The following is a 24,622-nucleotide window of genomic DNA, read 5'->3' as shown; positions in this document are numbered from 1 at the left end:
CCGCTCCCCGGCTCCGGCACCAAAACCACCAGCCAACCCGCCTCCCCACCCGGCCGCCGCCCCAAAGGGGGTGAAGACCGGATCGTGGCGGCGGAGGTGGCGTGAAGTCACCTAGGCACGACCATCACCAGCGCACGCGGCCCTTGAGCTGGGGGGCCGCGGGGGGGGGGAGGTGGAGACTCAAACTACAGGTAGTGGCAGCTCCTTGTGGGGGTGGTTTTGCGTTTGAACAAAGCCCGCCCACCCCCAGCAAGGGGAGAGAGCTTTGCGGTGTCTCTCCCCGTTTCTCCCTCTGCAATGGCAGGGAATACAAAGGAACGCCTTGTGCTTGGAGCTGGGGAGGTGGGAGGGGTGGAAGGAGGAGACTGATGGGTGGGCTTTGGGGAGTGTCTTAAATGAGCAGCCATTGGTACAAGCCGAGGGGATACACCCAGCACAACCCCCAGGAAAAGCGGTTGGGGCGATGGGGGCAGCCGCTGCCTCAGGGCACCTGCCTGGACCGGGAATATACTATAGGGAACCATCTGGTGCTGACAGGGGGCGAGGAAGGGGGAGGAAATGACCTCGTAGGGCTTCATCAACTCTAAATGCAGTGAGTATGTATTACTTGTTTTGCAGTAGCACTACAAGGCCCAGGCAGGAATCAGGGTTGCACAGTGCTAGGCATTGTGCAGATAAACAATGAAAAGAGAGTCCTTGCCCCCCAAGGAGTTGTTAACCTAAGTAGAATCCATGAAACGCAGATCATTCGGAATCCAAACAAGCCAACAATTTTCCATGCAGTATAATAATACTCTCTGCTTTTAAGGCATCCTCCTTTCATAGACCCCTAATGAATTAGGTCTCTGTAAGGAGGTTATTGTTATCATATACTGTATTATTATTTCCATTTTACAGAGGGGTAAGATGAAATATAAGCTAAGTGACTTGGCCCATGGTAAACAAGAAGCTTAGAACCTGCTTTGCTGACTTGCAGTCTTGTGACTTAAAAGTGGAAAGAGAAAGGAGAATCTTGTGTTTATCTCTTTTCTTCCTTGTCATGGTGACTTTTTTGGGAGGGGGAGACCCAAAAAAGCAGAAATGTAAGAATAGAATCTTGCCTCTTGCAACTGAAAAATAGTTAAAGGTCAGGTGAAAGTGAACTTTGGAGAAAACAAGGGCACATTCTTCCTCTATGGTTTTACAGTACTTTAGATAAACAGTACCTGAAAAACAAAACAAGGCACTAATGTCAAACACCCTCCTTATTGTTAAGGGGGCAGAGGGAAGAGAAAGTGTTTGGGGGGGAAAAAAAAAAAGAAAGCAGGAGAGACAAGGCTGAATTTGGTGAACTACCTGCTCCTGTTTTCTTGGGAAGTTACTAAATAGATAAAAAGACCCATGAGCCAGTTTTGTTCTGATGATAAATAAGACAGGCTTTTTATGGAACATCCTTCATACCCAGCATCACAAAATGCTTCCCAGAGAAATGCAGTTAGGAGCCGGAGATTTAAAGGCAAGATCTAGAGAGTCTCAGATTGCAGATAGATAAAGGGACAATATAAAGTGAAAGGGTGACAACCTCACCCACCTGGCTTTGATGATTACAGTAAACAGATACAAAAGAAACTTAGTTAAAGGTGTCTTTAAAGTGTTACAAAAGAGAAAGAGAGAAAGTGAGCTCCAGGAATTAGAACTGCATTTAGGTAATATTTATGATTATATATAAATGAATATAATATTATTTAGGTAATACTGTGGCAGAATACAATGCCATATTGACACAAATCTTCCAGAATATTAAAACACTTAATCACAAAGTGGATGAACTGAAAAACAAGGAGCCTTTGCTTAGAGTGAATACTTGAAGCGGGGGAGGGGGGAAAAAAAGAAAGAGCCTTAAAAACCCTCCATCTGGAAATATGCTGCTTCGTGTTAAGTGAATTGGTGCTGCTGAAAGGTGTTGGGTTGACAGGTCTTGTGGCTGGAATCTCTGGGTGATACCCTCAAGCAATGGTGGTAAACTGATGTCATTTTATTGACGGAGGATTTGGTCCTTCATGGACTGATACGTCATGGGTAGCAGGAGTGCAAGCTTTCAACACACATGGACTCTGAGCTCAGAGCTTCAGTCTTTGGCTTGGAGGAATCACCTCCTCTAGGAAGGCAGAGGGGAGTCAGTTTTCATGGTCCTTTCATTCAATCCTCGATTGCTCTTTTGCTAAAGGGTGATACCAGTTAGTCCTGCTCGTGTTGGCGATTTCAGCTATGCAAATATAAATCCCAGTAGGAATGGACAGAGAGCACAAATTCATTTCACATAGGCCAGTGAATGCCCATCAGGTGGTGGCATTCATGAGTTACTATTAACTTGGGGATAGACTGCAACAGACAACCTGCAGGTGTAAGGCTCTCTATCCCGTCCCCAATCCTCAGAGCCATCCAACCTCAAACTTTTCTGTGATGGACGGCTGTGATTGGTGGTGGGAAAAATTGATGGATCCCATCAGTAGGACATAAATGAAGTGACGCCTTGACATTCATGCTCACATGACAGCAGCATCAGGAACTGTTTTGGAGATGTGCGCATGCAGAACCCTATCCTCTGACTGGCTGAAGATCAACAATGTACAGAACAAGACTACTTTCCAGACTACAAACTTTTATGGACATTAAAGCCAGCCACAACATTTGAGACAGAAATATGTCCTATTGCATTCGGAAAGACTGTGGGTGGGGTGGGTGGTTCAGGTGTTTGTTTAAAATCTCCTGAAGGGAGAAAAGACTTTGAGCCAGATTCTGTTACCTTTAACTCACATTCAGCAGGACCTTATTCAGAAATTCATGTGGTCCCAGGCTCCTAGTAATCATCCTCATGGGCTCCCTTTTCCCATCATTCCCTCATAGTCACTAGACTATCTCTCTATTGTACTTCTCTGGTCCCCATTACCAGAGCATCTGAGTGCCTCACAATCTGCAATACATTTATCCCCACAATACCCCCGTGCTACTATCCCTGTTTTACATATGGGGCACTACAGCACAGAGAATCTACATGGCTTGTTGAAGGTTGTAGTAGGAAGAGAGCCTGAGACAAAAGCCACAGAGGCCTGGTATAAGGCAGGACCTGCTCATAGAATCTGGCAAAAACAGGGTTGATATTGCAGAAATACACATTTCTAAGAAGTGCTAAGCACAGAGTACTCACGCAAACACATCCCGACATCAAGTGGTACCAGAACATCCCAATATTAAGGATGGTACAAAACATTCCCCAAGGATAACAGGAACACACTGACCCCTTCTAAAAGATAAGGTCAGGATGACCGTACGTAATAGAGATGTTCTTATCAACATGTTCAAGGTGATGGGTGATAACTAGCCATGTCAGGTGCAGTAACTAACTATGTCAGAGGCAGTACGTAACTTGTTTATATCAGGATATAAAGAGGTATCTCAGAGGGAGTATCTTTGTCTAGCCGAGGGGGGAAAAGGAAAATCCCACCATTCACTGAGCGGTGTCCATTGTCACTGGCATACATGTCTTAGTAACTTCGTAGAGTCTTCCAGGTGCTATTACCGTGGTTTGTTGACAATAAACCTGACCGGGCGCCTTTGCACCTTAACAGATCTTGTGGTCATTGGACAGTTTACTTGAGGTCTGCTGTGCAGGCTGTCTGCGCGGAGCTGGGACAGCACACAGGGAGAACGAACACACACACACACATATATATATATGCAGCCAAACATCTAACTTCACTGGTGACCCCCGACTACTGATCTGGTAAGTAAGCAAGCTGTCCTCTGTTGGAAACGCAATCTAACATGACAGAAATCCATGAGCTAGGGAACCCCCTTAACCCCTCCCTGCAAATCCCCACAAAAAACAAACTGGTAAAAAAATTAAGTTACGTAGTAACTACAAATTGGGTAAACAAATTCCCTGGTAATACTAGTCACACTTTGGAGTCAGTTCGTGCCAGATTCTGTGAGCAAGTCCTGCCTCATACCAGACCTCTGTGGCTTATGTCTCAGGCTCTCTTCCTACTACAGTCAGGAAGTCTGTAGTAGAGGGCAGAATTACAGCCAAGTCTCAGGCTAGTAATCTTATCACTGCACAATCCTTTCTCTCAAGATTTCCCCCTGTGCTTTACAGACCTTAGTCACAGATATGGACTTTTCATTTTGACTGAGTGCTACAGATCAGATGTGTCTCTTAAGCCATAAGAATGACCATACTGGGTCAGACCAAAGGTCCATCTAGCCCAGTATCCTGCCTTCTGACAGTGGCCAATGCCAGGTGCCCCAGAGGGAATGAACAGAACAGGTAATCATCAAGTGATCCATTCCTTGTCACCCATCTCCAGCTTCTAGTAAACAGAGGCTAGGGACACCATCCCTGCCCATCCTGGCTAATAGCCATTGATGGACCTTTCTTTTTTTAACCCTTTTATAGTCTTGGTCTTCACAAAATCCTCTGGCAAGGAGTTCCACAGGTAGACTGTGTGTTGTGTGAAAAAATACTTCCTTTTGTGTTTGTTTTAAATCTGCTGCCTATTCATTTAATTTGGTAACCCCCTAGTTCTTATATTATGGGAAGGAGTAAATAACACTTCCTTATTTACTTTCTCCACACCAGTCATGATTTTATAGGTCTTAATCATATCCCCCCTTAGTCGTCTCTTTTCCAAACTGAAAAGTCCCAGTCTTATTAATCTCACTTCATACGGAAGCCGTTTCATACTCCTAATAGTTTTTGTTGCCCCTTTCTGAACCTTTCCCAATTCCAATATATCTTTTTTGAGATGGGGTGACCACATCTGCATGCAGTATTCAAGCTGTGGGCGTATCAGGGCTTTATATAGAGGCAGTATGATATTTTCTGTCTTACCTATCCCTGTCTTAATGATTCCCAACATTCTGTTCGCTTTTTTGACTCCTGCTGCACATTGAGTGGATGTTTTCAGAGAACTATCCACATTGAATTTCATCTGCCATTTTGTTGCCCAGTCACTCTGTTTTGTGAGATACTTTGGAGTTCTTTGCAGTCTGCTTGGTATTTAACTATTTTGAGTAATTTTGTATCATCTGCAAATTTTGCCACCTCACTGTTTACCCCTTTTTCCAGATCATTTATGAATATGTTGAATTGGAGTGATCCCAGTGCAGACCCTTGAGGGACACCACTATTTACCTCTCTCCATTCTGAAAACTGACCATTTATTCCTACCCTTTGTTTCTTTTTAGTCAACCAGTTACCAATCCATGAAAGGACCTTCCCTCTTATCCCATGACAACCCCCATCTGCCCCTCCCCAGAGAGCAGAAGTTGATTTTCTTTGGGCTTGTCTACATTCCTGCCGGATCGACAGGCAGCGATCGATCCAGCGGGGGTCAATTTATCGTGTCTAATATAGACACGATAAATTGACTGCCGATCGCTCTAGCGTCAACTCCCATACTCCACCTCTACGAGAAGTACAAGGGGAATCGACGGGAGAGTGACACACCGCAGCGAAGACACCGCAGTAAGTAGATGTAAGTATGTCAACTTCAGCTACGTTATTCACCTAGCTGAAGTTGCATAACTTAGATCGATATCCACCCCCACCCCAGTGTAGACAAGCCTGTTCATCTTGAACACACTGAGTAACAGCATAGCTAAATAAGGCAAATTCCTGACAGAAGTTTAAGCAAGCATTCATCAGGTCTGCATCATTCTTTCAGGGCCTTTCTCTCTCTCCTGTTGTTAGCACTGTAGCATTTGGAGCCCCACCGTCACTAGACATTGTTCATCTCTTCATCAATGAGAGACCCCCTGCCTGGTGCAAGTCTTTGAATATTAACTTGCTTTTTTATATTAGTTGTGGAGTCTGAGAGCCAATTCTGTGGCCCCACTCAGTTCCTTTTGTGCTGCCAGAAGGATGCAAAAGTGATAGAATGGGGAATGGCCTGATGGTGTAGACCTCACTGTTTCCATGGCATAGCCTCTTCTCCTGCCACCATTCCCCCCCATGTAGGAGACATTTGAGAATGTTACTGAAGCACACTGAACCCTAGTGATCAAAAGCGAATACTGCTGGTACAAGTTAGAGCAGCTTTGACGCTCCCTCCAAAGATCAAGAGTGGAGAGTCACCTAACCCTCCTGTGACACAGAGACTCCCTGGTAAAGGGTTCCCTGTTCTTTGCAAACACCTCTTGTCTCAGATTGGATAAACTCACTACACCAAACACATGTATTGCGGGGTATTTATCTATAATGGGTAACATGTAAGATATCTACAAAAAGCTCATAACTTATCAAGACTCATTATCACTGCGAGATGTATGGATGGGTAATAGTTAAGAAATAATGTAACTATATGGAAAGTGTGCTTTGTGGACTTGGAGTAGTCACCAGGAGCTAATATGTCTCGATGATGGCCTATTCAAGTAGGAGGGAGTTGTCACGCCATATGATTAGCCAGTGATGCAAGCAAGGCTCCATAACCTAGCCTTGCTCTTTCCCAAGACTTTCAATGGAAAACCATCAGAGACAATTGCAAACAATCAAAAAAATAAGGAACATTACAACAGACAGAGACTCACCCTGCCTATGAGTAAAGACAAAATACTGTTTCAATATAATGGAGAGGGGAAAGAATCTGGATTAATTCACTGAGGAAACATTTTGTGGAGCAGGGGGTGCTTTTTGTGAAAGTTTGGATCCTAGTTGCTCTAAAGCCAGCCAACTCTGCAACAGTCTGAACTTGGAAGGGAAAACCTACTTCATGAGATAGGAAAGGTAATAATAATATGTGTAGGCCCTAGTTCACATTTTATGATTTTGTTTTGTATTGTAACCCTTTGTTTCCATCATTCTCTCGTTTCTAGTAGAATCTCTATCCGGTTTTAAATTAACCTTCTTTTGTTTTATTGCAAGTGCTGTGCCTGCTACAGGAGTGGTGGTTTACGGTAAAGCGAGCTAATTGGGGTACACTGCTTCTTTGGTGGCAGAGACTCTGCCAGTGTCAGGGGCTGACTAGCACAGGGGAACAATTCACAGGGTCTCAGGGGCTGGGGTGCACCTAGTGTTAAACTGCACGGCGAAGACAGGGCTGGCATTGCCCAGATTAGAGTGCTCGAGTGGCTAATAGGCTGATTGTATTAGGGAGCGAACACCTAGGTACCAAAAGCAAGGATCCCTCATCTTGGAGGCAGGGGGTAACAAGGTGACTCACAGAGAACTGTCACACCTCCCCCTCCTCAAGGGTGCTAAGTGAGGTTTTGTACCCCCGAGGAGCTGGCCCCTATATTTTATTTGCACAGAGCTCATGCCTATGCAGGTCCCTTAACCTGGGAAGTGGAATAATCCACCCTTCCCTGTAAAATGGCTATTGCACCACCTAACATAATACCAGCCCCTCATAAAGGGGTGTCTGGCTAAGCCCTGGGTCCCCCTGAGCTAGAATCTTGAACTGGGATAACTCATTCATTGGGGGCTTCTGAGGTCAGTTAAAACCCCAAAGCTGGACTTCCACCATTGACCTTGCTATTGATGCTCACCAAAAGGTCATCAGTTTTTGTTCTGGGATTTCAGCCATTTTAATGCCCTTTTGAGCAAGAGTCTTGAAACAAATCCCGCTTTGAGCTAGGATTTCAAAATCTGATGCACTTATCCATTAGGAACTGCTCATTACAGTGAAGAAAACAGCAACCAACTGGCATCTCCCTCACCAGACTAACAGCTTATGCAAACAATATTAATTTCTTCTGCATTGGATATGAGGCCTCAAAGATGAAGAAATTAAGGTCATGGGAGATCACCAGTTCTTTTTATCAGAAAATTGGAAGGTAAAAAAAGTGCACCACAGGTGATGATGTTAGCATTTAATAAAAGCCTAGACTAAGGTCGACAGGGACCATCATGATCACCTCGTGTGACCTCCAGCACAGTGCAGGCCACAGAACCTCACCCAACCACCCTGTAATAGACCACAACCTCTGGCTGAGTTACTGAAGTCCTCAAAAACTTCAAGTTACAGAGGATCCACCATTTACAATAGTTTAAATGTGTAAGTGACCTGTGCCCCATGGTGTAGAGGAAGGTGAAAGCTCCCAGGGGGTTTTAAGCCTCTTTAAAATTACATTGTTGTAAAATAATTTACAACCTAGCCTGGTCAAAATGAGGATTGTGTGCATATTCCTAGTCCGCTCCCACTAAGGGGCTGTTGGCTGGTTCTCTCTTTCAGTCACAGTCTTAAAGGTAAAGTAATTAGGTTATGCTCATGTCATTTTACTGAATTATTCTGCGCTATATTAAATCCGATTTTTTCAACAGCACCAAGTGTCTGTCCTGGCTCTCCAGTTTATCTGCCTGTGTGGTCTCTTCTGGCTCCTCCTGCCTATCAGCCCCCCAGTTCAGCCATCTGGTTTCAAAAGCTAATTCAGCACTAATGAGGCTCCATGCTCAGGACAGTGCCAAGCACTCGGGGAAATGCCTTATCATAGGGGCAGGTTGATGCGGAGTTGACAAACTGGCCGTTGGAGTTGTTTGCATTGTGCTACGTGGTCTTGAGGTTTTGGATTCTTTCCCTGCACGGAGTCTCCTCCTCTGTCAGCCTCTTGGAGATGTTCTCCAAGGGGTTGATTGTGGGTTGTACATCTCCCCAAATTGTGGACCTTAGTGATTTCACACTGGAGGTCCACCAGAACCTGGGTGTAAGCCTCTGGCCAGCTAGCTGGTATGAGGAACTTCTGGACTGCCTCGCTGCTCAAGCGCTGTGGAGAAATGGAGCATGCTGCATGGACTGTGGGGTTTAGAGGTCGAGCCAATGTATATAAACTGGTAGGTGACTTCTAGTGCAGAAGAAGAGAGTTGGTATAAGGGTAGGAAAATACAGTCCTGGGGAATTATGGGAAGGCTTTGGAGGACTAGCAGCACTTGAGTTAAGTAGCCTGCAGCCACACTGCAAATTGGGGAGAGTTAAAGCCTGAGTTAAAGCAGAACCCAAGCTCTAATTTATAGCCTTAGCTGAATCAGCTAGTCCAGGCTTAAAGCACCGCCAAACCCCAGATGAGAGGGTTTTGTGTGTGGAGGGAGGTGAGGTAGAGATAAACCAGGGATCGGGTCTTGCAGTGAAGATATACACTTATAGGGTTAAAATGATCACCACCAGATTGGGGACATTGGCAGGGACCTTGGGCATCTCCCGCCTTCCTCTGAACCACTGAGCACACATTGCCTGTCAGGATTTATCTCAGATGATTGTCTGCAATGGCATGGGAAGCAGGGAGGGTGCTGGGGGCCCTCTATCCCTGTCTTGCACTCATAGGACTGCCATCAATGGAAGAGCCTTGTTAGATTATCTAGTAATCCTCCCTCTCTGGCCATTACAAAAAGTGTTCCCTTACGACATGTTTTGCAATGCTTTGTTTTACGTATCTCCAACAACTTCCTTTAAGAACCTATTCCACAGCCTAGATCTCCCAGACAGGAAGGCTGTCCTGATATACAACTCAAAATTTCCTTTCCACAATATTAACCCATTACTCCTAGCTCTAGCACCCTTGATCCATCCCAAACGCCTCCTCTCTCTCCTTGGGGATACTTGCAGACCGTTGTTTAACCAAACTGTGTGTCAGAAATGGGCTAAATTCGTTTGTTTATTCTTTGGCCTGGTCCCCACATAAAGTGGCACCAGTTCAACTAAAGGTGTGATTTTAAACTGATTTAGCTAAACAGGTACCCCTTTGTGTGCAGCCACACTTAAATTGATTTAAGCCTGATATCAGTCATGCTTGCACCTGCAACAAACATAAGAGTGTCCACACATGGGTTTGCACTGGTGTAGCTAAATCAGTTTTTAAGTCAATTTAAATTAAACCAGTGCAAGTTGTGCGTATAGACAAACCCTTTGATAGCATTCCAGGGAATGGTTCTCAGGATTGGATGAGCAATCTTAATAACTAAGGTTCTCCTGCCTGAGATTTGGAGTCAACTAGCAGCGGACGTAAATGAAGCATGAAACATCTTGGATGTATAGGAAACTGGGAAGAAACATAGCACCTGAGGCAAGGCACTGGTGAGGGTGAGTGGGGGAGACCAACACAGACCTCTCCCATGAAAAAAAATAAAAATAAAATGCAACAGAGCAAAAAAATAGCTTATGAGCTGCCGGATTCATGCAATAATGTCTGCTACAGAGAGTTGATTTACCAGTGTCTTTCCTCACCTGGGTAGAGGAGAGGATGCCTGGAGGACCAGAAGCCAGGAGGGCATCCAAAAGAGCTTATGGTCCCAGAACAGCAGGAGCCTGAAAGCCGAGGGATTGAGACAAGTGTAGCCTGTCCTTCCATCCAAAATACTCTAGAACACAGCAGTGCAAATGCAAACAGCTGAAGAGCTGGCTGGCTTGTGCAGCGATGTCCAATGTAGGCCATTGAAGTTAATGGAAAACTCCCATTGACTTCACTGGGCTTTGGATCAGGCCTTCAGAGGAGGTGCGGATGTTTTGCCTGACCTCTTAATACTTTTGCAGTCTCATTGACCAGGCTTCTCTGTCTTTCATTCCACCCCACTCCAACCATCCACTGGGGTGGCTGACCTTGAAGCTTGTTATCTGTTCATCTTTGACAGATCCAAATACTTTATAAACTGCAGGAATCTTGAAGGGACTGCATCCAAATCAACAATTCATCCCATTACTGCTACAGTAAAACCTCAGAGTTACGAGCACCCCGGGAATGGAGGTTGTTTGTAACTCGGAAATATTCATAATTCTGAACAAAACATTGTGGCTGTTCTTTCCAAAGTTTACAACTGAACATTGACTTAATACAGCTTTGAAACTTTATTATGCAGAAGAAAAATGCTGCTTTCCCTTTATTTTTTTAGTAGCTTACATTTAGCACAGCACTGTACTGTATTTGCATTTTTTCTTTTTTGGTCTTTGCTGCTGCCTGATTGGAAATTCCAGTTGCAAATGAGGTGTGTGGTTGACTGGTCAGTTCGTAACTGAGGTTCTACTGTACATTTAGCTTTTTTAATGTGCCTTCTTTTGTTAGCCCCTTATTCTCCCTTGGACACAGAGCTCATGGACTCTCACTGGAATCATTCATTTGTATAGGCTTGGATAAGAAAGCTGTAGTGGGGACTGACTCGAGGGCCATAAGTAGAGGAGAATAACAAAGCAGTAATGTGCTGAGCTGGGAGGGACGGTATCTAGAGAGGGTGCCATCGGGACTGGTGCAAGGTCCCATGGTATTTATATGTTAATTAATAATCTGGAAGTGGGAAGAAAGAGCTCATTAACGATACTCACAAATGATGCTAAATTGGAAACACATAAAGAAGTAATACAAAAGGGACTGAAAGCAACCAGGAAAGGGGCAAGAGATTCAATTTGGAAAAAGGGGGAAATGATTTGTGTTTCTAAAGACATACGTAAATGAATAGGTACAATAAGAAAGACACCTACAGGCAGATATACAAGCAGGTAGAACAAAGGTATAAAAGAAAATACTACAATTAATTAAATACATAACAATTTTGTGTGTGTGCATTATGGTAACATCTCGTGGGCCCAACTGGGTTCAAGGTTGCATTGTGCTAGGTGCTGTATATAGTAAGAGACTGTCCTTACCTCAAAGAGTTTATAGTCTGAATAGGCAAAGGATGGGTGAGAGGAAGGATTATTATCCCTGCTTTACTGATGAGGCACTGAGAAATGAAGGGACTTTCCTACAATCACACAGAGGTGGGGGCTGGTGTCTCATCTGGGTGCAGCACAGTGTAACTTTAGCTCAGGGCCATTCCTATTTGTCTTTGCTCCTTGCATGTTATGAATAGATATTAGCTGGAGCTCAATGGTCTCCAAACTGGTCTTGGAACCGTCCGAGTCAAGCTGGGATTTGTTCCCTTGTTCGTGTATTTTCTTTAGTCCTACAATTAAAACGTTGCTTTCTTTCATGAGCCATACATAATATGTTGGTGCATTTCCCTGCAGCTGTTAATACTCAAAAAAGTGTTATCTGCCATTGACCTGAGGATTAAGGGGAGCATCTCCCACAATATAACAAGGCAGGGTTTCTAGCAGAATAACAGGTTCTGAGAGCTGTCAGTATGTACCAGCGGAATGTTTGGCGCTCTGCACAGGCCCCGAAATTGAGGTGTGTTTACAACAGTTACATAATGAGGTGTTACCCAGGGAAGCAAGCTTGTTTGTTGTAATCACACTTTTTTCTGCCTTTAGTCTCCAATGTCCCAGTTCCGAGCTGCAGCTGAACTGAGTTCATAGACTCAGGGGCGGGGGAGAAGAGGGAAGAACAAGAAGGTGGCTGTATGCCAGCTTTGTGGCAGCTTGAATTTTGGTGACATCTGGGGAGAGCGGGGGCGGGGGGAGGAGATCAGTCCAGTCCCCGCTCTGATCTACAGTAGCCCAAAGGCTACGTTAATGTCCTTTCAGCTGCAACTGGTCACAAAGCACTGGCACCCAAAACCAGAGGGAGCACTGAGGTGCGCCAGTCCCCTGCTGTTCACCAGGGCTGCCAGGGGTGTGGCAAATAGCCATTCTTCCAGCTCTGGACGTCCTGAGAACCCCTCTCCTCTATGCTAGCGAGACTCCCAGGTGGCTGGTTCCAAGGCCCCTTTGGGACAGCAAAGCCAACCGAAAGGGGCTGCAGTGCAACCTACAACGGAGGCAAAGTGCTTTTGATTTCTGGGCAGTCGGGCTGCACTGAGGTACAATTAAGGAAGCAGGTGTCTGTCGCTCCAGACCCAAAAGATTGTGGCATTTTAAGTGCGTAAGCAGGGCCTTGTCTGACAGCCGATTGCTGGCTCTTGCTAACGGCATGTTTCCAACAGGTTTTGGAAGCGAGTCCTGACTTGCCAAAGTCAGGGCACTGCCTCAGTCTGTCCTGGATGAACCCCCATGTTGCAGGTGACTGAGCGCTCATGTGTTTGCTTATTTGCGTACAGGCATTTCAGTGGCAGACACCATTGCAGCACTGGATATAATTAGCAGTTTGGGTTTTTTTTTAAATACACAGAGCACTTGACAGAACCCACAGGAAGCCATAGCCTAGCCTCAAAGAATGTCCAGACTTGGGCCTGATGCCGGAAGACTACCAGGCACCGTCCTTGCCCCCATGAATGGTCCAACTGTCTTCTGCGCAATTAGTCATTGTAAGAAACACTTAGCCTGGTAATAAGTGTCTGCAGGACCTTAATTTTAGACATGACAAGTAAATGCAACAAACAAAAGGCAGAGGAGGAGCTGAGATAATATGGTGATGAGGACTATATGAATACCTAGTGAGACCGTGTGTGTGTGTGTGTGTGTGTGTGAAGAAAGCAAACTGCACAAAACCGAGATCCTGTGTTCACTCAATCCAAGTGCATGGATATTGTGAGGGTGCCATTAAAAGTGGTCCTGTACCACTGACTCTGGTTTTGTGGACATCATGGAAGAAGTGCATATTCAGGGGAAGTGTGAAGGGGACAGTGTTCCATCATCATCCGATTGGGTCTCACATTTGTCAGGCCTCCTTGTGGGTATTTGCTGACTGAGGGCTGCTGGCAGAGAACTTGAAAAGCATTCCAATGCTAATTTAAATAAATGAATGACTCAGAATGGTTTGCCTTGGAGAAGGGCATTTTAGCCAGCCATTGAAGCATCAAATACCTCAGGGATTCTTAATTTGCAGAGCTATTTTCTTTTCCCTTTCAGGTGCTTCTTTTTTTAAGCCTCTTTCCTTTGATGTAGCCAGAGTCTCTCACAGGTACTGTAAATCAAGGTATAGGAGGTATATTTGATGCATTTCCTCCAGTTTGAAGAGCTCTCAGGGACATGTATTTAAAAGGGTGTTTTTCTGACATTTATTAAGGCCGCTGTTACTGATCAGCGTGCAAAGGGACATTATGGTGGTCTGACTTTTTTTTTGGTTCCCATTGGGATGACAAATCCTCACTCTTGGAAGCACATTCCAAGTAGCCAGGTGGGAGCAGATGTGCTGGAGCAGAGAGAAAGAATCCTCCTTCTACCTCAAACAGCAGCTGCAGAGTTACTCCATGGAAGCTAGCTATTGTGTATCTTGGCGGCTGGCGTCATCTCTTCAGCCCCTTATTTGGCCACCAGAGGATGGAGGATCTTGCATGTGTCCAATACACCATAGATAACTTAAGGACAAAAGGAGCTCAGGCCTGCAGGAACTGCTTTTAAATTCACAGTGATCACAGACTGTACTGGGGTTGGGGGAGGAATGGATAGATATCTGCAGCCTCCCCGCCCCACACCTTTCCTGTCACCTGACTCCCCTTACACATAGTGCTAAAAAACATCATCAATAGCAATTACAGGGCTGCAAAGTTCAAATGTTCCAGAGGGACAGTGCTGCTCACTTTTGTCATGCTTGGTGTTTTTCTTAAACCCCCAGTGCCTGGAGTCATGTGATTCTGAGACTCAGCTTTCATTTGTTTAAAAATAGAAGTTTTGATCCCTCATGGGTGCAGAGAAAAAGCTTGAACACATGACCGGTGTGCACCCGTCTCCTCCCCAAAGGCCCAGAAATAAGAAAGCAATTATAAAATTAATTGCGTTTATTTTTAAGCCCACGATTTGTATGCGAGTCTCATGATTTGAGGCCTGAACGCTTGGGGTTGATATTAGTGCAGTGAACGCCACAGTCTACCAAAAAACACAGGAAAGTCCTTGGACACGGGCCTAGGAATGTCTGTCTTTCTGGGAAATGCTTAATCAAGGCATCGAGACTCAGCAGCTCACAAACTCAGAGCTTTCTTGATGCGACTAGAACTCATGTTAACTCTTTCCTTGTTCTACTGCCTTCCTATGTTCAGCCTTTCTGGTTCATGGCCTATGTTTAAAAGGTGTTAATCGTCAGAGCAGGGACCAAGACTTCATTTTAATCTCTGTGTAACAACAACAACAAAAGATATGGTGCTACATACATAGTTAATAGCAAACATCATCTGTGAGGCAGCAGAGTATTTACACGAGTTCCTAAAGTCCTGGCCCAGAATGCACTCGATTCAGTGTAAAGCCTAGGATGGATGCTCTGGAAGCAGTCTCTTCTTTGGTTGGTGGCTATCTAGGGATACTAAATGCTTTGGTAACTTTTTATAAAATGTCCTTTTAAGCTAAAGGGGGAGGCGTATGTAGTATAAAGGGCTTGGGTAGCATCCCTTTACATAGCTCTACTAGAGGGCGGCTCACAGTGGTCTAAATTTCAGAAACCAGACAGAGCAGCAGTGTTGAGATGTTTAGTAAACACGGTTTAGATCCTAATGGGCCCCTGTGGTTCCTTCTTATTTCATATGTGGCCCAAAAGGCAGAAGACACAGCAGAGGCTCCAAGTTCTCAGCCAAACAGTAGGGAATGTCCTAAGGACCTCGTACATGCAATTCAGTCACTCTCCTAGACTCTCTCTCTCATTTAAAGCAATCTCACCAGTTATTGGTAAGAAGAAGAGATCAAACCTTTTAAGAGACGGTATTGTTAAGTTGACAATTATTTTAATGGAGGACATTGAGGGAAATGTAAATCCTAGGAAAGAACAATGTTAAGGGTACTGGGCCTTTGAGGGGATGTCTATGCAGCAATGAAAACCCCCCCGGCTGGCCTGTGCCAGCTGACTTGGTTTGTGGCGCTGTTTAATTGGGGTGCAGATGTTCAGGCTCGGGCTGCAGCCCGGGCTCTAGAACCCTGTGAGGTTGGAGGGTCCCAGAGCTCAAACTGCAGCCTAAACCGTGTCTACATGGCAATTAAACCAACCCTTAGCCAGAGCCAGCTGGCACGGGCCAACCGTGGGTGTCTAGTTGCAGTGTAGACATACCCGGAGAGAACTTAAAAGATGGTACGGGAGTAGTATGTAGGAAGGATACAGAGGTGGATATACGCTGTTAGTCACTATGAACAGTTGTACTAGCACATGATAATATGTAACGTTGTTCATAGGTTAGTGGGACCAATAAAGTTATCAGTGTGCACTACAAATGGCTTCCTTATCACAAAGCTCTTAAGAGGAAGCTCCAGGAGCTTTGATTACCATGCCCCAGAATACACTGGCCACCAAACTTGTCCCTCCAAGTGCCGTGCCAGCATATCCTATTCCTTTGAAGGTGCTGGACACAGCAAGACAAGCTGTTACTCTTGCTGCTCTGTTACACTGGAAGCTCTTAAGATGCTGACCCCCAACCCCTAAGCAGTGCTCCAGTCCTTTTAAAAAAAAAAAAAAAAAAGTGTAGTACCAGAATGTACTGCTGGTAAGTGAAAATACCGGGAGTACCAGAATGTGGAGACAGCTTCCCCAAGACAGTGCTGGAACAGGGTTTTCCAGCATTCCCATGGACTCAAGTCCCACCCATTGGTCTCTACTGTTAGGTTTTTCCTTTCACTGAATAAATGCGTTTCAGATTATTTACCCCTGACATTCATTAACTTTACAAAGCTGAATTCAAATTTGTGGTTTCCTACTTATCTTTAGCACATCTTTGACTCCCAACTCCTTGCAACTGTGGGGCCTGTTCTCATTTCCATTGAAGACAGTGGCAAAACTCCTATAGGTTTCAGAGTAGTAGCCGTGTTAGTCTGCATTCGCAAAAAGAAAAGGAGGACTTGTCTCGAAGGTGTCACAGGTACTCCTTTTCTTTTTGCGAAAACTCCTATAGGAGCAGCTCCTCCATAGTAAAGAACAGTCAGCAGCTCAGACAGGCACTTAAGCTGTCCTGGAGCACAGGTGGTGTAACTTGTGGCTTTAAAATATTTTGCCACACGCTAAGTGAACAGGCTTGTCTGCGATTAAATCTACCAAGGAGGGGAGGAGACAGGAAACATGTGGGTGGTTTGTGAGTGTTTATATCTGCAGCTCAGTTTCCAGGAGTTCTTCACTGCTCTTACTCCAAGCAGAGTAACCAAAAGGTACAGTTTTTCCCTCCATTTCAGTATCCTTGTAAGTAACAGCCAGTCACCTACCCTCACACATGTGGTCAGAAGCACACCAGTGGGCAATTCAGCCATATAAGGCACCGGAGTTTGACTATCCTAATCCCAAACTAATGTGCAAACAGCTCAAGGGAAACTCTCTGTTGAAATCTTGAATCAGACTGCCTGCCACCGTAACCACAAAGCTGCTTAATAAGGTATCTTTATTTTCCCTGTTAATACAGAAACAAGTAAGCAGCATACTTAGTAGTAGCAGTGATTGGAAACTGGCATTTCCATTATGCAGGAATCCCTGTTCTGTGTGGCAACTGAGAACTCTTGAATGAACTAGTGATGGGAACAGTAAGGAAACAGACTCAGTGAACAGGACACATGGAAATTGGCTTTTTAAAGCAATCATTTAACTACCTGGTTCAAAAAAATGTCCTTTCCCAAAGCCTCATGCTGCTGATATGCTTGCTCCTCATTTTATTTATCAGCTGCACTTCTATTTTAAGTATTGGAAGTGATTTCTCTTCAATGGTAGGAAAGTATTTATCATTTCACCTGCAGCCAAGCAGGACCTGGAAAAGAATACTATAGCTGATGGGAGGGTCAGTTGGAGCCAGTTCTAAACTGGTTGTTCTGCCTCAGTGCTCAGCAGAGCTTGCTGTGTCCTTTCAGAAATGGAGATTTTGCCTCTGTGCATATGTCTGATCTGCATAGTTCACTGCATTCTAGAGCAGCATTCAGTGATCATTCACATAGAACAGACAAGAACGAGCTCTGCCCAAAGTGGTCCATTTATACAGACCCACAGAATTGTGTCTTTTGGTAACAGACTTATTGAATGTTCATGTTAAACACCCCACAACCATGGCAATATTTGCTCACTGTGTTAGTGGTTTGGATCGCCACAAGAACATTTGTTTAGATGTTTTTGTTATTGGTTTTAGTATCAAAATGTGTAGCCATGGAAATTAATGATTACCAGACACCAGGGGCCCATAGGTCTCCCCTTCTGTGAGTAAAGCTTTGGAATGATTAGGAGGGGTCTCTTCTGCCTGCTGTCCTGGCAATGGAAGTGGCTTATGGGCACACTACACTAACCTAGAGATTGGGTGGCCTGGGAGGTCATATTAGAAAGCTGTTCCTCACTCAACTTGCGCAAGGGGCACATTAGTCAGGGACCTGGTTCTTGGTTACTGCTCTTGAAATGAGATCCAGAAGCTGAAGTTTTCCTGTTGTGCACAACCATTGCGACCCAGCTCTTGTACAATGGGCTATGCAGCCAACCAGCCCCCACCTTGTTTGTGCTCTGCTCTCACCTGCCCATCCCACTCCTTACAAGTGAGCCGGAGAAAGAGGGACCTGCCTGCTGGACTTTGCTCTTCACGGCACCTTCCCCTTGGTCTCCTCCCGAGAAAGCAGATTTACAGGACTCTCCCTTCTAAATAGCTCCCTTCTTTCTGCATTGGCTAATTGAGTCTCGGCTAATTTGTACAGCTAGGGGATGTGGGGGGAGGGAGGCCCTATTTGCTTCTAGTCTAGTTCTAGCAGAGTCGACTTGTTGATATGTGGACTATAATGCAGTGACTATTTAGTCACACCAGTTCCGATTCTTCACTGCCTTGTGTGATATGGCAGCGTTTAAACCCCCAGCGTGCTCACTGGGAGGATAATTACACAAGAGGCAGAGCAGTGAAGAATCAGGCCCTCAGCCTTTTCCAGGGTGGAGTTTTGGGTCAGTTTTTGACATGGTAACTTCAGTTTCTGCTGTTTATGTTTTTAAATTGCTCAAGAACCTAGAAATCCATGAGGCACATGATATACATGGTGCAGCAGATATGGCAAATGCCTGCAATACCCTTGGAAGACCTTGTTGTATTCAGTTTATGTATTATTGTGAGCCAGGACCTATGTAACCTCTGTAGAGGGAGATGTGACAGATGTAGGACCAGGACATTCAAAAGACTATAAATTAAAGCAAATTCCTCAACTCCAGTTATGCAAAACCCCTGCCTTTTGAAACTATGCCCTGCGGACTGAGTCACTGGCTGCTGATTACTTGTTGCAGAAGGCCCAGATCAAAGGCCCAAGCTAATTCTGGATCAAAGGTGGATACACACTTGTAACCACAGGGAAAACCCAGTTGTGGGACTTGAAGACCAAAACTCTGCAGAGCCTAAGGTTGGAGCTGGGGTGACGTCTGGTAAGCTTTTTAGTGTGTGGAGGTTCTTTATGGTTTTCATAGGTTTTCTCTATAATGTTTTCACCTTAAGAATAAATGTGCTTTCCTAGAAGGAGTTTGTGGTAACTTATAACTGTTAGTAATACGCTGGTCATAGCCCTTGGAGAGAAAGCAGAGCGCAGATGCTGGCCTTTTTGGGCAGTCTGCCTTGCTGGGGATATCACAGCGTAAGCAGGGAACTATGCAGCCTTAAAATCCCTGGTCAAGCAGGAGTAATATGTGGGTCTTCATCCAAGAAAGGTCATGCGTGGGAGCCAGAAGCCTAAAGTGGGTGCCCTTGGTGGATCACTGAGGGGGAATACAGTCCAGTTGCCCTGAAACCGTGACACATGGAACAAGGTTAGAGGACTATCCCTTCTTGTGGTTTACCACTTTGAACTTCTCTAGATGCTGGATGAAACTTGGAGCTTCCCAAGGCAGAGGTGGATTAAGGCCATAAACAGACTGGCTGATTTGAGCCTCATGCTTTGAGAGGACCTCCAGATTTTGAAAAATAGCTCTCTTCCCTTACCCACCAGGGTGGTCCATGCAGTCTGAATCCAGACGTGTTCTGAGCTATACTCTGCATGTTAGGGAATGGCCAGACCATTTAGTTACTGGGCTCATTCCCATCTGATTTTATGATAGTTTCTTACACTTAACCCCCCCCCCCCGACCCCAAGAGCTCAGAGTAACTGTAGAAGACTCTCACCAGTTGGTGCACTCCCTTGTGGCAGGGCATGATGTTGCAGGACCTTCTCATCAGTCACCTCCACTGGACAGCCAGTCAGGCTTGCTGGTGGTCAAGTTATTCTGGTGATCTGGGCCTCTGGCCAGGTCACATTCAGGCTCACCCCTTCCAGGGTAAACCAGGAATCCAACAAAATGATAGTCTCCTGCCCTCACACTGGACCTTCAGCGTGACTCAAGAGTCAGTAGTCTTCACCCCTTGTATCAAGGGTTTCTGCACCACCTTCCTCAGTAGGCCCTAGGGCAGTGGGTCTCAACCTATATACCATTCTGGGCTGCATATGCGGCCTACAATATGTTATGTGGGGTGCATCCAATACTACCTGCATGGCCCTGATGTCACATGAACTGCAGCTGTGTGCTGATTGGGCCACAAGCAGCCCAAGGCCACAGGTTGAGAACTACTCCCTGAGGGGAACCAACATGCTCCTTCTATTCTAGAGTCCAGTCCAGGGACCCTCTAGCAAGCACACTAAGATGGTCTACTCAGACACCTTGTTTTTATCCCTGGACCGCTTCCTCCCTGGCCCTATTTCAGAGCTCTTGCTGGACTCAGCAGGTCTCTCAGTCGGCCTCTTCTCTAGGCCTATTGCAAAGAGCTTCCTAACACCTTACTACCATCTCTTTTACTCTATGCGAATTTTTCTACTCCATGCAGAGGTAGGGTTACTACTGCCAAGACATAATAAGAACAGCCATTGGCCATCACCCAAACACCAACAAAAGCCAGCCACTGGCCACCTAACAAAAAGGATCCAGCTACTGCAAAAGTGTTTGGGGGAAACATTTTACACACACACACACAGATTTTAAAGTGTATTTTGATGTTATTTTATCACTTTTTTTTTTTTTACTTTACCTGGATTACAGGGATGTGAAACATAGAACATTCTAACGCACCCCAACTGAAAAAAAAACCAAACTAACAGCACGTTAATGCTATCGACTAACAAGGAAGCTAGCTGAAAACCAGCCACATAGCAACCCTATTCATAGGTCAACTCCCTGACGCTGCAGGCATCTATAACAACGTAGAGATTCCCAGTGCATACTCACTTCCCCTTGCTTTCCTTCCTGTTTATAACTCCACCTGCCTCTATCATAGTGACCCAGCTCCTCTGCAGCTGGGCCTAATGCTAAATTGGGCATGGCCCACCCTCCAGGGACCACCAGGAGGGCTAACTGGGCTCTTAGGCTCCTGTTAACCCTTTGTTTGCCAGAGTGGGGTCTATACACACCATCCCAGGGACCTTCACTTTGGATTTCCAGGCTAACAGTTGTTTTTTGAGAAATCTGCAATACTCTGTCAGGGGTGTTTTAACTCGTGGATATTTACAATCTTCAGGCCACATTCAGCGTTTTGCCAACTATTTCCTGTGGTACTCTGTAACTCAAAGCAGCACCCTGGAACCCCCATATTCATCACTGTCATAATTAGGATGTGTTTTGTACAAAGTATGCCTTGTGAGGTATCATTTTTAAAGTCTTGATCTGTGGAACATGAATATCCTGTTGGATGGTATGTGCTGTTGTTGTATGGGAAGTGATGACATTTTGCTATGTGTGTGTGACTGAAATATGTTGTGAGGTTGGGAATACCTTTCAGGTACAACAATGAAGCAGCCAGACGCACTGATGGCCAGTGAAGGGAATCCACTCCCTCAACATCTCGGAGAGAGTACATACAATGGAGGCTGCTTGACCCACATTATCGCAAAAGATCTTTCCAGCAAGCTGGAACAAACTATAAAGAGAAGTGACATCATGACTTGGCCTCCCCCTTCCCACAACTCAACACCTGGAAACATGTCTAGAGGACAAAGTCTTTGAACCAGGGGAGGGTGGTCCTGGGCTGGAAGGCAGTTCCAGCCTACGCACTGAAGATCTGTGACCAGTTTGTACCATCTGTCAGGGTGAGACACTACTTGACTCAAATTCTGTTTAGTTTATAGAACTCAGACTGCAAATTTCTTTTTGTGTCTTAGGTAACCAACTTTGATCTCTATGCTTGCTAATTATAATCACTTAAAATCTATCTTTCTGTACTTAATAAATCTGTTTTATATTTTACCTAAAACAGTGTGTTTTGGTTGAAGTGTTTGGGAAATCTCAGCTCAGTTTACAAAGGCCAGTGCGCGTCCTCTCCACATCGAGAGAGACAAACTGGGCAATGAATGTACACTGGTCAGGCTTCTGACCAGAGCAAGACAGTACAGTTCTGGGGTGCAAGGCTGGGGAGCTGGGGATAATTGGCTGGATCCTCTCTGTTGTTGGTTCATGAGTGTCTGGGGAAAACATTCAGGCAACTCAGTTGAGTGTGTCCCTGCCCGTGGAGGTCGGTGTAAGTGCTGCACCTGCCAGAGGTTTGTAGCTTGCCAAAAGCATCACAGGGTGAGACAGATACTTGAGGTTGGTGGGACAGAGGGCTTAGTGGTCTCACAATCCAGGTTGCACCCCAGGGGCCCCATCACATTTCCTCAGGTGTTTCGAGACTGTTTTATGTAGTATTGAGATAGATGTGTCGGTTCCAGGACATTAGAAAGACAAGGTGGGCGAGGTAATATTTTTTATTGGACCAACTTCTGTTGGTGAGAGAAACAAGCTTTTGCGCTTACACAGAGCGCTTCTTCAGGTCTGGGAAAGGTACTCAGAATGTCACAACTAAATACAAGATTGAAAAGATAGTTTATAGCATAAGTAATTAGCACATATTCTGAGGGACTATTCAAGGTGAAGTGGCCCATGTGTTAAATTGTTATCTGTGGCTATGGGGAAGCTAAGGTGCAGATGGCACAGCCGCTCCAACATGGGCCTTAGGAAGGATGCAGTGTGGGAGTGTGAACATCCTAACCTAAAGGACACCTGGCAAAGCAGCTACAATCAAGGCCTTATGATCCCATGCCAGAGCACAGAAGTATGCAGAACGTGTGGGCATCCTGAAGTGTTTATTGCCCCACTTTACTCAGGGACAGATTCTGCCCCCTTTACTCATGCACGTTAGCACCTTCTATCTTACTTTGTGAGTAGTCTCTATGAAATCAATGGGACAACTTATTAAGTATCACACTCCACAGAAGCATATTGGAATCTGACCCTAAATCAGTAGCCTGCTAAGGTCTCCTCCTGGAGAAAGCCAGCAAAGCAACACAAAATGTGACATTTCTAGGCCAAGCTGTTCTTCTGCAATTGGGTGGGTAGGGGGAAGGAGTGTTAGGAACCTCTTAAAGCATCTAGCACACTTGTGTGCATGATCAAAATAATACCTCTCCATCAGAACTATCCTCCAGTAGAATTTCCCATCTCTTGGAAACTTTGTCTAATTTGCCTCAAGCTGTAGAAAACTCCCTTAGTAGAGAATCTCACACACTAATATTTGTGTGTGTGTAGACAGCCTGGCTAATGTGTGTGTGTCCAAATGGACATTATAGTGGAAAAGGAGAGTCACCCTTGACTAAGGAGTTCGTGCTATGTCACCATAGCATTGTACCTGCCATAGCTTCTCTTGTTTCCAAAGGAGGGAGTCCTAGCCTTTTCCTTCCCATGCTCCACTGTGCTTTAAATCCTTCATGCAGAAAATTCCTTACGCTCTTGGCTCTTATTCCTTCAGGACATCTCTCTTCTCATCAATTCTTCTCATCAATTCTGACTGTTGAGTAGCCTGAATTCAGTTGTTCCAATCCCTCTCTTTTCAGTTATGTTCTCAGCTTCAGAGGATAAATATTAATAGCTTCCATCTATACTGTGCTTCTTTTGCAAAGAATCCCGAAGAGTCTTATGGTTCATATGTACACGGGGACAACTCCAGCCCCCCATGAAACGTAGCCAACTCCGGGATGGAATGTGGCAGCTGTTTAGCAACATACAGCAACAATACACAATGGTTTAAGACAAGAAGCAACAATGATCATTACATTTATTTGAAACTCCAGTGGGGAGTCCAAGTTGGCAGAATGTAATTACTTGTTTTGGATGTTAGCCAGAATACTTGGAATAACACTCCTACTTTTGCAACAAGTACCATAGGATTTTGAAATACCTAACCTTTCTATAGTGGCATATTTACAATGGACACATTATACAACTAACACATATTAAGATAGGTTAATACTAGTACATGTTAGGATTCCAAATACAACCCCATTAATATTATGGATAATTATCCAGGTCACAGGCTATAGAGCAGTGGTGGGGGGAGACCATTAGAATATTCTTTCTGCCTACACCCATTATCTTTAACTGCTGCTCAGTACAGAGGTGTCACAGATACACCGTACGTATTTCTAAGATAGATTTTTAAAAGATGTATTGCCCCTTTCATTAACGTTTGTTAGTCTAAATTGAAAGACTTGGAGCACACACTGGCTGCTTCTTTACCTTTTATATGTTCCTTTATTTTATCTGTAGCTTGCTCACTAATGTAACTTCTCATTTTGAGGCTTAGCACACTGGCAGGGACGACAGACTGGCAGTAAGGAATAGTTTGAGCGTCAGATCTGGGAAATTCTCTCCCTTATACAAAGTAGCTTGCAAACTTACTCCTCTAAGGGAGGAATAAGCATGCAAACCAATGGAGGCTTTGAGTGGTCTGAGCAGGAAGTATTTCTTCAGCCCTATTAGCTAGAGAGGTCAGTAAATACCTCCCCCATGTGTTTAGACACCCTGTCTGTGAGCAAGCGAAAACCCTGGGCTCCCAGAGTAGGAGATTAGCTGAAGATAAGACTCTGGGGAAGTATGAGACAAATTA

At 45.0% G+C, this 24,622-nt stretch overlaps 1 long non-coding RNA gene across 3 annotated transcripts; it reads left to right on the top strand.

Moving 5' to 3' along the window:
• Positions 1 to 414: 414 nt before the first annotated feature.
• LOC141980275 (uncharacterized) lies at positions 415 to 21,912 on the top strand. Of its 3 annotated transcripts, XR_012637513.1 has the most exons (5): positions 415 to 592; positions 3,609 to 3,763; positions 5,227 to 5,506; positions 18,976 to 19,110; positions 21,485 to 21,912. It is a non-coding gene; the product is annotated as an uncharacterized LOC141980275 (long non-coding RNA). The 3 variants fall into 3 exon arrangements; XR_012637514.1 differs by lacking the exon at positions 5,227 to 5,506 and having other exon boundaries at positions 21,485 to 21,911; XR_012637512.1 differs by lacking the exons at positions 5,227 to 5,506; positions 18,976 to 19,110 and having other exon boundaries at positions 21,485 to 21,905.
• Positions 21,913 to 24,622: the final 2,710 nt, after the last annotated feature.

Source organism: Natator depressus, chromosome 1 (genome assembly GCF_965152275.1).
Source record: "Natator depressus isolate rNatDep1 chromosome 1, rNatDep2.hap1, whole genome shotgun sequence".
NCBI classification, from domain to species: Eukaryota; Metazoa; Chordata; order Testudines; family Cheloniidae; genus Natator; species Natator depressus.
The sequence above is the reverse complement of the archived record's forward strand: the minus strand, read 5'-3'. Positions and strand labels throughout refer to the sequence as shown.